We start from the raw sequence: 15358 nt of genomic DNA, 5'->3' as shown, positions 1-15358 counted from the left end.
GATTTTACCTTTCTATTTCTAATTGCTCCCTTTCTCTTTGCAAGCATTCTTCTGGCTCATACATTATTTGTACACATTCTCTCTCATGACACTCCCTTTCAGCAATTTCTGTATTCTTTCAGAGTTCAAGAGCTCACTGTATTCTCTCCAGCAGAACCATGTGTTCTTGCAATCTCTTTTCCTTCATCTTTCCAAAAGACAAGATATCCTCTCTACTCATGTATTCTCTAAACTACACTTTATCTTGAATAATACACTCTTTGTTCCTCTACATCTGTGGTTTATTAAACCTTTCCCTTCTAACTGCCCTAGTGTGGCCTTGATTTCCTTTTGTTTAATCTAAAACTACAACTCAAGCTTTTACCACTTCAGGTTTTCTTCAGGTTTTCTTTTTTAGTTGTTTCTTGATTAGGACCATTATCACTCTTTCTCATCTTTACCCTCTGTTTTCTCGAGTTCTTAAGTTTGTTTTGTTTTATTTTTGTTTGTTGTTGTTGTGGTTGTTTTTCCAAATTTCCTGGATTGCTTCTATTTTGCTTGATGAAGTTTTTCAGGCTTTATCACTTGGTGCGGTTTGTTTATTCCCCATGCTTCTACCTGAAGCAGATTTCTCATCATTTTTCATCAGCTTCTTTTTGGAGGGGTCACCTTTGACTTTCTGAAAAGAAATTTACACTGATTTGGCTTTTTTTCATAAGAACTGGATTAGCTGTGAGAATAATTTCCGTTCATGTATTCATAAGTAAGGAACTGTAAATTAGTATGCAATATTGGTGATATTGCTGCTGAAATAATTCTTCAGTGTAGTTACCATACAGGAGTTTAAAATTACTGGTTTGTCCCTTAAAGAGAGTGATTCATACTTCTTGCTATTCTTCTGTGCAAATAAATTATCCAAGTGAACATAAACTGAAAAAGCTGCAGAAGTATTTTCAGCTCTTTGTTGAATATTGTCTCCTCAAAAGAAACCAGACTGGCTTTCTCTAGTAGAAAACTAGCACCAGCCTCTGAGGGACACCATTCATCACTTATATCCATCCAGACATTGAGGCATTGGCCATCACTCTTTGGACTCGATCCTGCAGCCAGTTCTTCGTCCGTCAAGCAGTCCACCCATCAAATCCATATCTTTCCAATTTGGAGGGAAGGAAGTTGTGGGGTACCATGTCAAAAGTCTTACTGAAGTCCACACAGACATTAATGACTCTTCCCTTATCCATTGACACAGGGACACTATCATAGAAGGCCAGTAGGTTGGTCAAGCGGGATTTGCCCTTGGTGAAGCCATGCTGGTTCTCCCGTATCACCTCTCTGTCTTCCATGTGCCCTAGCATATCTTCTGGAAGGATCTGTTCCACAACCTTCTCTGGCACACGAGAGATACTGACAGGTTGCTAGTTTCTGGTGTTGTCCTTTTTACTTTCTTAAAAATTGGTGTGATGTTGTCTTTTTCCCAGTATCCAGGGCATTCAGTTGACTGACATGGCTTTTCTAATATGTTTGATGCTTGGCAACTACATCAGCCAATTCCGTCAGGACTCTGGGATGCATCTCATCAGGACTCATAGTCTTGTGGATGTTCAGATTCCTCAGGTGATCCTGAACCTGATCTTTGTTTACAGCGGGAAGGATGTTTCTTCTCCAATCCCCTCACTGTGAACCAGTATTTTGAGGGCTGTGTGCTGTGCTGTGCACTCATCAGAACAGGCTGAGGTAAAAATTTTTTGAGTACCTCAGCCTTCTCCTTATCTGCTGTTACCATCTTGCCTGTGTCACTCTTTCGGGGGGGTACACCCTCTTGGACTCACCTTTTCTGGTTGAGATACCCGTAGAAGATTCATTTCAAATACATATTTTTATTTTTATTTTATTTTTATTTTTTGTGATTTATTTATTAAATTTATTGCTCCATGGCATTTATTCAGATTTAGCAAGGCCATCCAATGATTTCATGTAAAGCCAAACATTCTGAGAATTGTGCTTTCTTTTCAAATGAAGAAAAACCACTTACATGTACATGTAAAATTTGAGAGAACTAATCAGCAATACCACTTGTAGGTGAGGAAACAGTCTGATTAAAGCAGGGGAGCACACTGAAGAGATGTGAGACTAGGCACTTTAAAAATTTAGAATACAAATTTTTGCCAAATATTTAGTTAATAAAAAACCTCAGCACTGGGCGTGGAGTCTGGACATCCTCACTTCTAAACTTGTCTTAGCCACAGAACCTCTCTCTTTTGCCACTTCAAGCTTTACATTTTCTTGCTTTGCATTTCAAATGTTAAAATAATCAATATTTAAAATATAGTTTATATGATGGATCTGATCCCTAAAAATTGATTTCAAATAATCAATAAAAGCCAAATAGAACTTTGTCTCAGGTTTTGGAAATACATACAATGATAACATGGCTATCTAGATGCACAGAAACAGAACTGAGGAAAAAAAAGATATTACAAAACAACATTCTCTTTTTTAAAATGTTTTAACTAAAACTAAAACGTTTTAAGTAAACTATTCACTTAATTTGCAGAATTTTTAGACTAGCTTATTTAAAGCACTGCAGGTTATGTGGGGAATATATTCTGTCATAACACCGTAGCTCATAGTTTCCTAAATTTCCAAATTAAGTGAAAACCTGATGGCATAGAGATTACTTACAGATTGTGATCATGGTCAAAACGGATTTAGCTTGGGGAAAAGTAATTTGTTTCCAAACAAATAACATGAGATGGAGAGAAACAAACACAGAGAGCACAGAGCCTATGTTACTGCCTGCTTTTCAGGCCTACGCCACCCCTCCATTTCTGACCCTTCTAACTGTCTCAGAGCTGATCGTCTCTGCTGACCTTTCCTCCTCACACCTTTCCCTGCTCCAGCACAGGCTCTCCAGAACAGCACAATGAACTCTGCTGGATGCACCTCCTCCCCGAGCTACTTGCAGGATTGTTTCTCACTCTTTTCCTCTTAATGCCAGGCAGCATTTTGGATTTCCAAGCTTTCTTCATCCCAAGGCACTTGCCCATGGTTGAGGGGCCTGACTGCACCCTGTGGTGGGGTCAGTGGAGCCAGCTGAAACAGCTGTGTCTGGCACAAAGCAGCTACACCTCACTTCTCACAGCACTGTGGCAATCTGTGCTTGCTGCTTCCTCAGCACCTGAATTTGGTACACTCACTCAAAAGTATACTTGCTTTTCTAGGGCGTACATTATTCCCTCACCTAAAATCTAAGAAATGACTGTACTATGTTGTTATGTTGTTGCTAGCTTCTCCCCCACTCCAGCTCTCTCTCTCTCTTTTTTTTTTTAAAAAAAAACTAATAGATGGAAAACGATTCCTAAAAGATTCAAGTTTATTTGCAACAGAATTTTCCTAAACTTAATTTTACACTGTATTACAAATCTTAGAATATTTAACATTTAGTCAATTGGTAACTAGTTATTTACAAGTCATTTGTTAATTTATGCAGCATGAGGTATCTGATTTATCTGATTCTGGTATGTCTTTCTTCTTATTATTAATTTCGGCAGTCAGGATTTTTTAAAAAAGGAAGTGGTGATATTTTGAGTCTAGCTTTGCTTTGTATCAGGCTGCTAGTTGTATCAATGAGTTGAGATGATAGCCTTTATGGACTGAATAAAGGAAAATTTAGATACCAACAGAGTGCATCTCTGCTATTAATGGTTTCATGTTTTCTTACTGGTGTAGAAGCAGGCAACGGAAATTTTAATATACAAAGTTAAAGGCCCAATGTTTGTTTTACATCACCTACTTGCTAGTTAAAAGGATCTATAACAGCACAGAGGAGTGTGGTTTTCTTGCTATTCAAAGACCCAAATTCCCCAGGAAAGGATTGGTAAAAAATGGTGAATCTTGTGTATATTTTTCCATATATATAAAATGAATATTTCCCTTTTCCAGTAAGAACAGCTATTCTTATTATAACTAGCTTAATATTATAACTAGCTTAGTAATATGATCTTCACTATTAATACATTGCTATTCTTCAGTGAAGTTTATCCGTTCTGTTAGAATTAGTGTAAGAAAAACTAAAATAGAGCTTGAGAGTACTTTGAAACCATGTTTACAAATGTTCAGAATACCTGCAGGAAACATCTTTACAGCGGTTTGATAAAACTTTGTAAATACATGTAATGCAATGGTACAAGCACCGGAGCCAGGAATGGTGGTTGGAAGTTTTCATTTTGTTGCTCGCATACTGTTTGAATTTAGACCTAACAACTCAATGTCTATGAAACTCATTCTGTCTGTAAAAAGGAGATAATATCCATTATACCCTCAGAAGTCTGTTCTCAGTACAAATTTTTGTACTGATCCTTTAAAAATAAAAACAATAGATGCACTGTTTTTACATCTCTCTTAAAATATAAAATATAAATAATTACTATTTATTTATTTATTAAAAGAGAGACTCAGTGTCCAAATGAGAGCATTATGATAATCTAGTAAGAAGTAAGAAGTAATCTAGTAAGAAGTAAGACACAGAACAGACTCCTATGAAACAGTTCAGTTAATGAGTTCTCAGTCAGGGTCATAGTGAAACATTTAGAAGGTTATTCACTCTTAATTTCAAAACTTATAGTAATGGAAGACAGAATTGACAAACACCCTACAGAAGATCATCCAATAGTTAATAATGTTTACTCTTTAAAATAGGCTTTATTTTCACCTAGGCTATATCTGTTTTGATCCTCTAGGAATTGGATCTCATTGTGCCTTTTGCTTTGTATTAAGGAATAGTTCAATGTTATGCATGTCATCTCCTTTGCAAGTTCCTGGCAAATTATGATGAAACGGATACACTTGCAGAACATCAAAGTAATCACGTAATTAAGCCAAACTGGTGGTTTGTCTGGAACAGCTTGCAAAATGACAATGTGATCTAATTTGCAATATCTGTATAGGTTTGGTTTTAAACGTGCTGGCATATTTTTTAATTAGATCTTCTTCCTCTGTCACTGGTGTAAAAAATCAGACTTAAATAACAGTGTGGGTTTCTATTCTGTTTTTGTTTCCAATTATCAGTCTCATTAACTTATTATTATCTAGCTGGGATTGTATATTGTACAATAACAGAAAACTTCCTCACAGTCTTTGTACTTCATATAAAATCAGCTGTAACTTAATTCACAATGACATAAACAATGTGATAACACCATAGCTTATGCTTCCATTTAAAATTTATCATTTCTATTTTTGTAAAATAACATCAGTTCGTATAATCTGTGTACAATTCAGTCTGATTGCTTAGAATAACTTGTTACAAATGTTAAATAGCTGTCATGCTAATATATCATAAGACATGATGAATATGTAGTTTTTAGGAAGAGTGCCACAAGAGCTCAATCCATCTTTGAAGAGACACATTTTTTATAAGGAACCTATTTCATACTCATACATAAAGCACAGTTGTTTAGCTTTGTTTATCTTTGCAGAAGCTTGCTTATGAATAGAAATAACACATTTTATAGAAGAGAGAAAGGAAGGTAGAAAGAAAGTAGCAGTAGCACATCCTTCTTTTCATAAATTCTCTTAGAAAGTTAACTGAGTTTCACTGAAGGGAATGAATCAATGGTCCTTTATAAAGAAAAAATCAATTAGAAAGTCATTACATAAACGTTAGCATTCAAAAAATAAAATTATATATTAAAGCCAATTAGACTGTATGTCAGAACTACGGTGAATTGCACTTGCATTGATGTATGCAAAATCATTAACAACCTCCATGTCCAAGAAATGTAGAGAGTGAAAAAGAACACGTTTATAGACAACTGAATTTTCTTTTGCAAGCTATCTCAAGCAGCAGATGACTTCTCTGGGCTTTTTAAGAGGTTTACTTTGTCTATCTCAAGTGTTACTGTTGTTACTGAAATTAGAACACTTGAGGCAACACATAAGACAACAGCCACTCCTGTGGCATCCAGGAGGGCTATAGGAAGAACAGGAATCCCAGTAGAGTCTTTCTCCCAATAGCTTGCTGTAGTCCTGGTGTGATTTGTGTTTAATGCCACACTGGAGAGGCAGATGGTGTTAAACATTGAGAAGGAGCACTACTGAGCATCTCACAGAAGAGCTGAAGTCCCCTCCTGTGGATGCAATGGGACAGTCAATCTTATTTATTTCCTTAATGACAGCAAATAGGCTAGCTAACTTTTCGTGTTTGGGTCTGCATCACAGAAGATTAATGTATCTAACCCTGATGGGTTTGTTCTGAGCAATCAGAAGCAGAAGAAATCTCTCCCTGTAAGTCAGATGCTGTAGCTTGCAAAATTAAACATTCCGATACAGGTTGTCACATCATACAACCACTGCAAGGGATGGGGCATTTCAACTGTATCACAGTTTCAGGATTTTTGTAATTGGTATTTCACATCTTAACATCAGGTAGTGCACTGGGAGTTAAAGAGTTAATGCTCCAGTTCTGTGGATTGTTGATATTTCTAGGTATAGCTGTCTCAGAAGACAACTATATAGCCCAGAGGACTTTACGTTTTTATTTTCTGTTTGGATGGGAAAACAAAACTGTTTGCAAATCATGAGACATCTCCTTTTTCCTTTCCGCTCATCTCTACAGCGTGTGTGCTCCCTAGCCATCTCACCTTCAGCGTTAGAGTAAGGCCTTTGTTTTTTGGACACTCTCATTTTATTTGATTTCTTAGCTTCCATTTCGATTATATTATATTATATTGTGTTATCTTGCATTTCAATATCTCATTTAGTAAATCAACTTTTCTCCTCAGATCATTGTTGTTTCATTTTTAGGCCCATCTCTCTACCCTTTACCCTCTCTACCCCTTTTCCCCTTCCCCCTTTCCCAAGGTGTGGGTCTGTGGGTCCCCCTGACCCATTAGTCATGGAACCAGGCTGAACTGGCCTGTAAACCATTGACATACTGCATCTACCATTAGAGGTTCAATCCTAAACACAGTAGATAGAGAGAGAAGGAGACACAGAAGTCTGAATTCATTACATATGTTTCTGAACACATATTCAACATAATACACATTTTAGTTAGATATAACTGAAATGCAAATGGCATGCATTTCATTTCAGAAATGAGATGCATTTCTGAGCTGAGGTAAAAACTATGTTTAGTTAGAAAAGCTGAATTAGGGTACTTAGTGCCAGAGATGCTTAAGTAACAAAGACATCCCTATAGCTCTGTAGATGTGAAGGAGGTATGAGATGAGACAACAACTGCTGGACAGACAAAATGCCTGAGTGTGCCTCAGCTGGTGAAAGATACCTAAATTCAGAAACATAATTTGTCCTAGGTTCCTAAAACACTTCAGTATGAGATGTATACTGTCCTAACGCTATCCATTTATCTTCTAGCAATATGTACTTAGATTAGACAAGTTTGTATAAAAGTCTAATCAAATGTTCTGATAATGGTTATTTTTATATTTGAATTCAGGCATAATGGACCATAGGGTCATAAAGAGTAGATGGTGCATATACAAATTCATATCCACTTCATAATTTATAACAATTAGTAATTTTGATGACAGAATACTAGTTCTTGGGAACAAACATACCAAAAACTACACCCATTTGGTCTAGAATAGCAAACAATCACCAAAGTCAAATAACACAACTCAAAACACTTAGTACTCCACGAATAATTTCAAAGTTTAGCACAAAGGACATTATTTTAAAGACTTAATCTGGATATATGAACAATAAACAGAAAAATAGAAGAAAAAAAAAAAACATGAAAAAAAATGAAAGCAAATAATAAAGAAAGATTGTTAAAGAAAAAATGGTTATGACTGCTACTGGAGTACTGTGTTCAGGGAATCCAGAACAACCACATATTATATTCTTATTGTCCCTCGTTTAATCGTTGCTAGCAAAACCTATGCTTTAAATAAAATGCTTTTATACTAACTTTTCATACATTAAATTTGATTTCTAAATCAAAATATACCTAAGTCAGGTTTCAGTGTAAGATATTTATAAAGTAGCCAGTATTAAATAAATTGTTTGAATATTTATTTTACAACTTGAAGGTCTATTTTGCAACTGTAGCTCATTTTCTTTGGCTCTACTTCAAAAAAAAAAAAAAATAATAATAATCCTTTTGTGTCTCACATGTCTTAAATCATCTTAAGACATCTTAAGTCACTGCATGTGTTTAGGAGCTGGTTGATCACATCTGAGAAGTGCTTGTAAAAGGAAGCAACTTTGTAGTATCTTTTATTCCAACAAGTTAATCAGTAAATCCTCTCTGCTTTCATTGCGCATCATCTGTAAACTGAAAAGCTGAAGGCTGACTTGCATATTTGCTAATGCACTAATGCAGTAAATGATAAGAATATGTAAGTGGTTGATTCTAATCACAGCCTTGTGAAGCTATATTGCAGAAAGCAGAATTAAATCCATAGGGCTACCCTGGACATCTGTTGTGTGGAGCTCTGACTTTGCAATTCCTATTGACAGCTACATCAAACATCCGAGTGCTTGAAATATTTGAGTGAGTGACCAGAACTCTTTAGGCTCAAATGAGATGCTGCATTACTGCATTAATAATTAGAGTAATGTTCATCAGTTCAGACATCTACAAGTTAGACTCTATATTTCTATCTAAACTCTGAATTTTAAATAGACATGTTTTCTTAGAATGTAAGAATATTTTACCATTGTGTGCATTGACACAGCTAATCATAGCAGCTAATCATAAATGAGCAGATTTGTAGAAAGATTCAAGCATTAAGCGTTATCTGGAGTATTATGTTCAGGTCTGGGGCCCCCAATACAAGAAGGAAAGGGAGTTGTTAAGGTCCAGAGGAGAGCCACAGAGATGATAGAGGGATGGAGCACCTCCCCTACAAAGACAGGCTAAGGGACATGGACTTGTTCAGCCTGGTTAAAAGAAGGCTACGGGGTGACCTCTTGGCAGCATGTGACATGGAGTATGGAGAGATCAACTTTTCACAGTCTCAGCAAAGATATATTATGCTTCAAATTATGATAGATTCAAAGAAAAACAGAGATTATGCATGGAAAAGGGATGACAATCTGTTAAGCTTATTACTAAAATGCTATCAATACTGAAGGCTTTTGTGGGGTTAAGAATGTAAACTGGGAAATAATATGTAAGAGCCATTTAAAGTTCAATAAATATGCAGTAGAACCACATGACTCAAGAAGTTTTTGAGCCAAAACTAATTCAAAAGTAGAAGAACACTGTCTGGAAGCAACATACCTATTTTTATTTTTTTTATATATACACTTCTTACCAGATCCCAAAGAGATGGCCTTTTCTTACATTTATATATATATAAAAAAAAAAAAATATGGCCTTTTCCCTCTCAAGCATCTGTTTTCTCACCAATACCTGGCATTTTCTCCCAGAAATACCAGCTTTCTCACGGATACATGACCTTCTCCCCCCCACATCAGACATTTTCTCCCAGAAATATGTCATTTGAGCACAGAGATCAAGTCTCCCCGAAAAAGCACTTTTCTGAGAAATACCTGACATTTTCTCTCCAAAATACTACTTGACACTCCTCCAGTGGACATTTTCTCCCGTGTTTACCATATTTTCTCCCCGAGACCACTTGGCACACCAAAAATACCGCAGTTGCTCTCCTCTACAAGACAGTCTTTCCCACCGTTTCCCACGTTTCTCCCTCATTTATCTCATTTGCTCCCTGAAGTTCCAGCTTTCTCCTCCTTCGATGACATTTTCTCCCAGAAATTCCCGTTTTTCACCCAGAGGATGGCATCTTCTTCCAAAAAGAACACCTTAGCTCCCAGAAATACCAGCTTTCTCCAATCCAATGAGATTAGCTCCCAGAAATACTGCTTTTTGCCCAAACACACGATCTATTCCACCACAACTATCATGTTTTAATCCTCAAGAATACATTTTCTACCAGACCTATGCCATTTCCCCCCACAAATACCACCCTTCTCCCAAATACGTGGCATTTCCTCCCACAAGTACTACTCGGCCATCCAAAAGAGGACATTTCCTCCCCAAAGAAGGAGACTTGCTCCCTGAAAAAACAGCCTTCTCCCCAAACAGATGAAGTTTTCTACCTTAAATACAGCTTTTCTTAGATATGCTTCACGCTTCATCCACAAAATACTATATGACAATGCCAAAGGTGACTTTTTCCAACAAAAATACGATCTTTTCTCCCACAAATATCACCATTCTCCCAAACAGATGACATTTTCTACCACAAGTACTACTTCACACTCCACAGGATGAGACTTACCATCATACTTTTCTAGACTTCATATCACAGTTTCCTCCCAAATTAGATTTCCTTCCAGACATACCAGCATTCCCCGAAACAGAGGACATTTTCCCCCGGAAATACCATCTTTTCTCCCAGAAATGCCAGCTTTCTTACAAATACTTCACATTTCCTCCCATTTACACTACTTCACACTCCTAACAATCCTACGGCCGTTTCATCTCCCAAATGTGTTTCTGCCAGAAATACCAGTTGTCTCTTAAATATATGAAGCTTTCTTCTTATACAATCCTCAAGATGACATTTTCTCCAAACAGAGGACATTTTCTCTCAGAAATACCAGGACTCGTATGAATATTTCAATTTCCTCCCGAATATACAACATTACACTCCTCAAGAGGACAGTTTCATCCAGAAATGTGGCATTTTATCACACCTAGACCATTTTCATCCCCAATAGAACTCATTTTCCCCCACACATACCACTACTCCAAGAAATAGCTCCCATTCTCTACCAAAAATGCTGCTTTACTCTCCTCAAGATCACACTTACCCCCATCAAGATGGCAGTGTCAAAGAAATACCAGCTTCTGCCCCCCAAAATAGGACATTTTCTCCCCAAAACAAGACATTTTCTCCCAGAAATACCACTTCTCTTAGAAATACCTCCCATTTCATCCCAGGAATACTACTTGACACTCCTCAAGATCACACTGACTCCCATCACAATGGCCTTTTACTCCCACATACACCAGGTTTCTCAGAAATACACCACATTTACTCCTACATAGACCAGGTTTCTCCCAAAGATGGCATACATTCACCCAGAAATTCCTGCCTATTCTTCAAAATACGGCCTTTTTCCCCAAAAAAAAAACCAGCTTTCTGACAAACACATGTCATTTTCCAACCAAGTCTGCTACTATCTCCCAGAAACAGCCGGTTTCCGAGAAATACCTGACGTTTGCTCTCCCAAATACTACTTGACACTCCTCCAGAGGACATTGTCTCCCCTATTTACCACGTTTTCTCCTCAAGAGACCACTTGGCACACCAAAAAGACCACCGTTGCTCTCCAATACAAGACATTCTTTCCCACCGGTTCCCACTTTTCTCCCCCAGCTATGTCATTTCCTCCCAGAAATGCCACTTTTCCCTTGGAAATTTCACCTTCTCTTCCAAAAAGAGGAGATTTGCTCCCAGAAATACCCCTTCTCTTACAACTGCCACACGCTTTCTCCCCAAAAAGCCTCCATGACAATGCCAAATGGGACACTTGCAGCCAAGAAGAGGACGCCTTCTCTCAGAAAGACCACTTTTCTCCCCAAGAGAGGAGATTTTCTCCCAATTGGATGACATTTGCTGTAAGAAAGACCCGTTTTCTTCCCTCCAGAGGACATTGTCTTTCCCACTGAGGACATTTTCTCCCAGAAGTACCGCTACTCTTAGAAGCACCTCCATTTCCTCCCAAATCTACTCCATGACACGCCTCAGGATGACACTTACTCCCCGATTTGGGGCATTTTCTCCCAGAAATACCACTTCTCTCCCAAAGGGATGGCCTTTTCCCTCTCTAGCATCTGTTTCCTCACCAATACCTGGCATTTTCTCCCAGAAACACCAGCTTTCTCACACATACGTGACCTTCTCCCCCCATCAGATGTTCTCTCCCAGAAATATGGCATTTGATCACAGATATACTCTTTCCAGGGAATACCAGGTTTCATAAAAATACCTCATAATTTCTCCATGAAGTTCGTTAGCAAGATGACATTTTCACCCTAAATAGGAGATTTTCTCTCAGAAATGCATGCTTCCCCCTCACAGAACAGCATCTTCTCCCCAAATTAGGACATTATCTCCCCGAAATACCACATTTCTCCAATCCAATGACATTATCACTACGGAGAGTTTGCAGTTGCTGCCCGTTAAATCGCTTTTCTCCCCGAATACCACGTTGTGCTTTCAGAGAGGACGTTACAGAAAGAAAAAAACCCCTGTTTTCAGGAAATGCAGTATTCTGAATTCGCACGTTCTCGGCATCGCAATTTCGCTAATTCGCTCTCGTGGGTCGACAGCGCCACTCTCTGTAAACCGCTTCGGAGAGTCTGCAGTTGCTGGCCGGGAAATCGCGGTTCTCCCCGAATGCCGCTTTCTGCCTTCAGCACCGGTCTCGTCTCCCTATGATGCCGAGAAAGGTGCGACTTCAGCCGATTGCTTTTCATCAAGAAGCGGCTTCTTCTGCGCACATCGCATAGGAGCGGTTCTGACTTCTCCTTGTGTCCATGCATTCTGCACTACGCTTCTCTCTCATTCTTATGCCGTTCCTCTTATTCCTAGCGACATTTCGTTTTGGTGTGTTTATCCGATGCTACACTTCAGCATTCTGTGATGAACAGAGTAGGAGGGAAAAGCCCCTCTAAACAGGCAGCTAGAAGTTCCAGGAGAGACACACGTTGTGCTTTCAGGGAGGACGTTAGAGAAAGTGGAGAGATGTGGATTCTATCCTCCGGAGAAAAAAAACCCTGTTTTCAGGAAATGCTGTATTCTGAAATCGCACGTTCTCTGCATAGCAATTTCGCTATTTCGCTCTCGTGGGTCGAAAGCAGCACTGTCGCTGTACCATTACGGAGAGTTTGCAATTGCTGGCCGAGAAATCGCGGTTCTCCCCGAATGCCGCTTTCTGCCTTCAGCAGCGGTCACGTCTCTCTCGGATGCCGAGAAAGGGCGACTTCAGCCGGATGCTTTTCTCGGACGAGAGGCTTCTTCTGCTCACATCCTAAAGGAGCGGTTCTGACTTCTCCTTGTGTCCATGCATTCTGCACTACGCTTCTCTCTCATTCTTATGTCTTTCCTCTTATTGCTAGCGACTTTTCGTTTTGGTGTGTTTATCCGATGCTGCACTTCAGCATTCTGTGACGAACAGAGTAGGAGGGAAAAGCCCCTCTAAACAGGCAGCTAGAAGTTCCAGGAGCGGCACACGTTGTGCTTTCAGAGACGACGTTACAGAAAGTGGAGAGATGTGGATTCTTTCCTCCGGAGAAAAAAAACCCTGTTTTCAGGAAATGCAGTATTCTGAATTCGCACGTTCTCGGCATCGCAATTTCGCTAATTCGCTCTCGTGGGTCGACAGCGCCACTCTCTGTTAACCGCTTCGGAGAGTCTGCAGTTACTGGCCGAGAAATCGCGGTTCTCCCCGAATGCCGCTTTCTGCCTTCAGCAGCGGTCTCGTCTCCCTATGATGCCGAGAAAGGTGCGACTTCAGCCGATTGCTTTTCATCAAGAAGCGGCTTCTTCTGCGCACATCACATAGGAGCGGTTCTGACTTCTCCTTGTGTCCATGCATTCTGCACTACGCTTCTATCTCATTCTTATGCCGTTTATCTTATTCCTAGCGACATTTCGTTTTGGTGTGTTTATCCGATGCTACACTTCAGCATTCTGTGACGAACAGAGTAGAAGGGAAAAGCCCCTCTAAACAGGCAGCTAGAAGTTCCAGGAAAGACATACGTTGTGCTTTCAGGGAGGACGTTACAGAAAGTGGAGAGCTGTGAATTATTTCCTGCGAAGAAAAAACCCCCTGTTTTCAGGCAATGCATATACTGCTGAATTCGCACGTTCTCGGCATCGCAGTTTCGCTTGTTCTACTCGTTTCGTCACGGAATGCTGAAGTGTAGCATCGGATAAACAGAGAAAAACGAAATGTCGAAAGGAATCAAGGGAAAGACATAAGAATGAGAGAGAAGCGTAGTGAAGAATGCATGGACACAAGGAGAAGACAGAACCGCTCCTATGCGATGTGCGCAGAAGAAGCCGCTTCTTGATGAAAAGCAATCGGCTGAAGTCGCACCTTTCTCGGCATCCGAGAGAGACGAGACCGCTGCTGAAGGCAGAAAGCGGCATTCGGGGAGAACCGCGATTTCCCGGCCAGCAACTGCAGACTCTCCGAAGCGGTTTACAGAGAGTGGCGCTGTCGACCCACGAGAGCGAATTAGCGAAATTGCGATGCCGAGAACGTGCGAATTCAGAATACTGCATTTCCTGAAAACAGGGGTTTTTTTCTTTCTGTAACGTCCTCTCTGAAAGCACAACGTGGTATTCGGGGAGAAAAGCGATTTAACGGGCAGCAACTGCAAACTCTCCGTAGTGGTTCAGCGACAGTGCTGCTTTCGACCCACGAGAGCGAAATAGCGAAATTGCGATGCAGAGAACGTGGGAATTCAGCACACTGCATTTCCTGAAAACAGGGTTTTTTTTCTCCGGAGGAAAGAATCCACATCTCTCCACTTTCTGTAACGTCGTCTCTGAAAGCACAACGTGTGCCTCTCCTGGAACTTCTAGCTGCCTGTTTAGAGGGGCTTTTCCCATCTACTCTGTTCATCACAGAATGCTGAAGTGCAGCATCGGATAAACACACCAAAACGAAAAGTCGCTAGCAATAAGAGGAAAGACATAAGAATGAGAGAGAAGCGTAGTGCAGAATGCATGGACACAAGGAGAAGTCAGAACCGCTCCTTTAGGATGTGAGCAGAAGAAGCCTCTCGTCCGAGAAAAGCATCCGGCTGAAGTCGCCCTTTCTCGGCATCCGAGAGAGACGTGACCGCTGCTGAAGGCTGCAAGCGGCATTCGGGGAGAAAAGCGATTTCTCGGCCAGCAATTGCAAACTCTCCGTAATGGTACAGCGACAGTGCCGCTTTCGACCCACGAGAGCGAAATAGCGAAATTGCTATGCAGAGAACGTGCGATTTCAGAATACAGCATTTCCTGAAAACAGGGTTTTTTTCCTCCGGAAATAGAATCCACATCTCTCCACTTTCTCTAACGTCCTCCCTGAAAGCACAACGTGTGTCTCTCCTGGAACTTCTAGCTGCCTGTTTAGAGGGGCTTTTCCCTCCTACTCTGTCGTCACAGAATGCTGAAGTGCAGCATCGGATAAACACACCAAAACGAAAAGTCGCTAGCAATAAGAGGAAAGACATAAGAATGAGAGAGAAGCGTAGTGCAGAATGCATGGACACAAGGAGAAGTCAGAACCGCTCCTTTGGGATATGCGCAGAAGAAGCCGCTTCTTGATGAAAAGCAATCGGCTGACGTCGCACCTTTCTCGGCATCCGAGAGAGACG

This window comes from Phasianus colchicus, unplaced genomic scaffold (assembly GCF_987193195.1).
Source record: "Phasianus colchicus unplaced genomic scaffold, bPhaCol1.hap1.1 HAP1_SCAFFOLD_60, whole genome shotgun sequence".
Classification (NCBI taxonomy): domain Eukaryota; kingdom Metazoa; phylum Chordata; class Aves; order Galliformes; family Phasianidae; genus Phasianus; species Phasianus colchicus.
Note: the sequence above shows the minus strand (reverse complement) of the source record.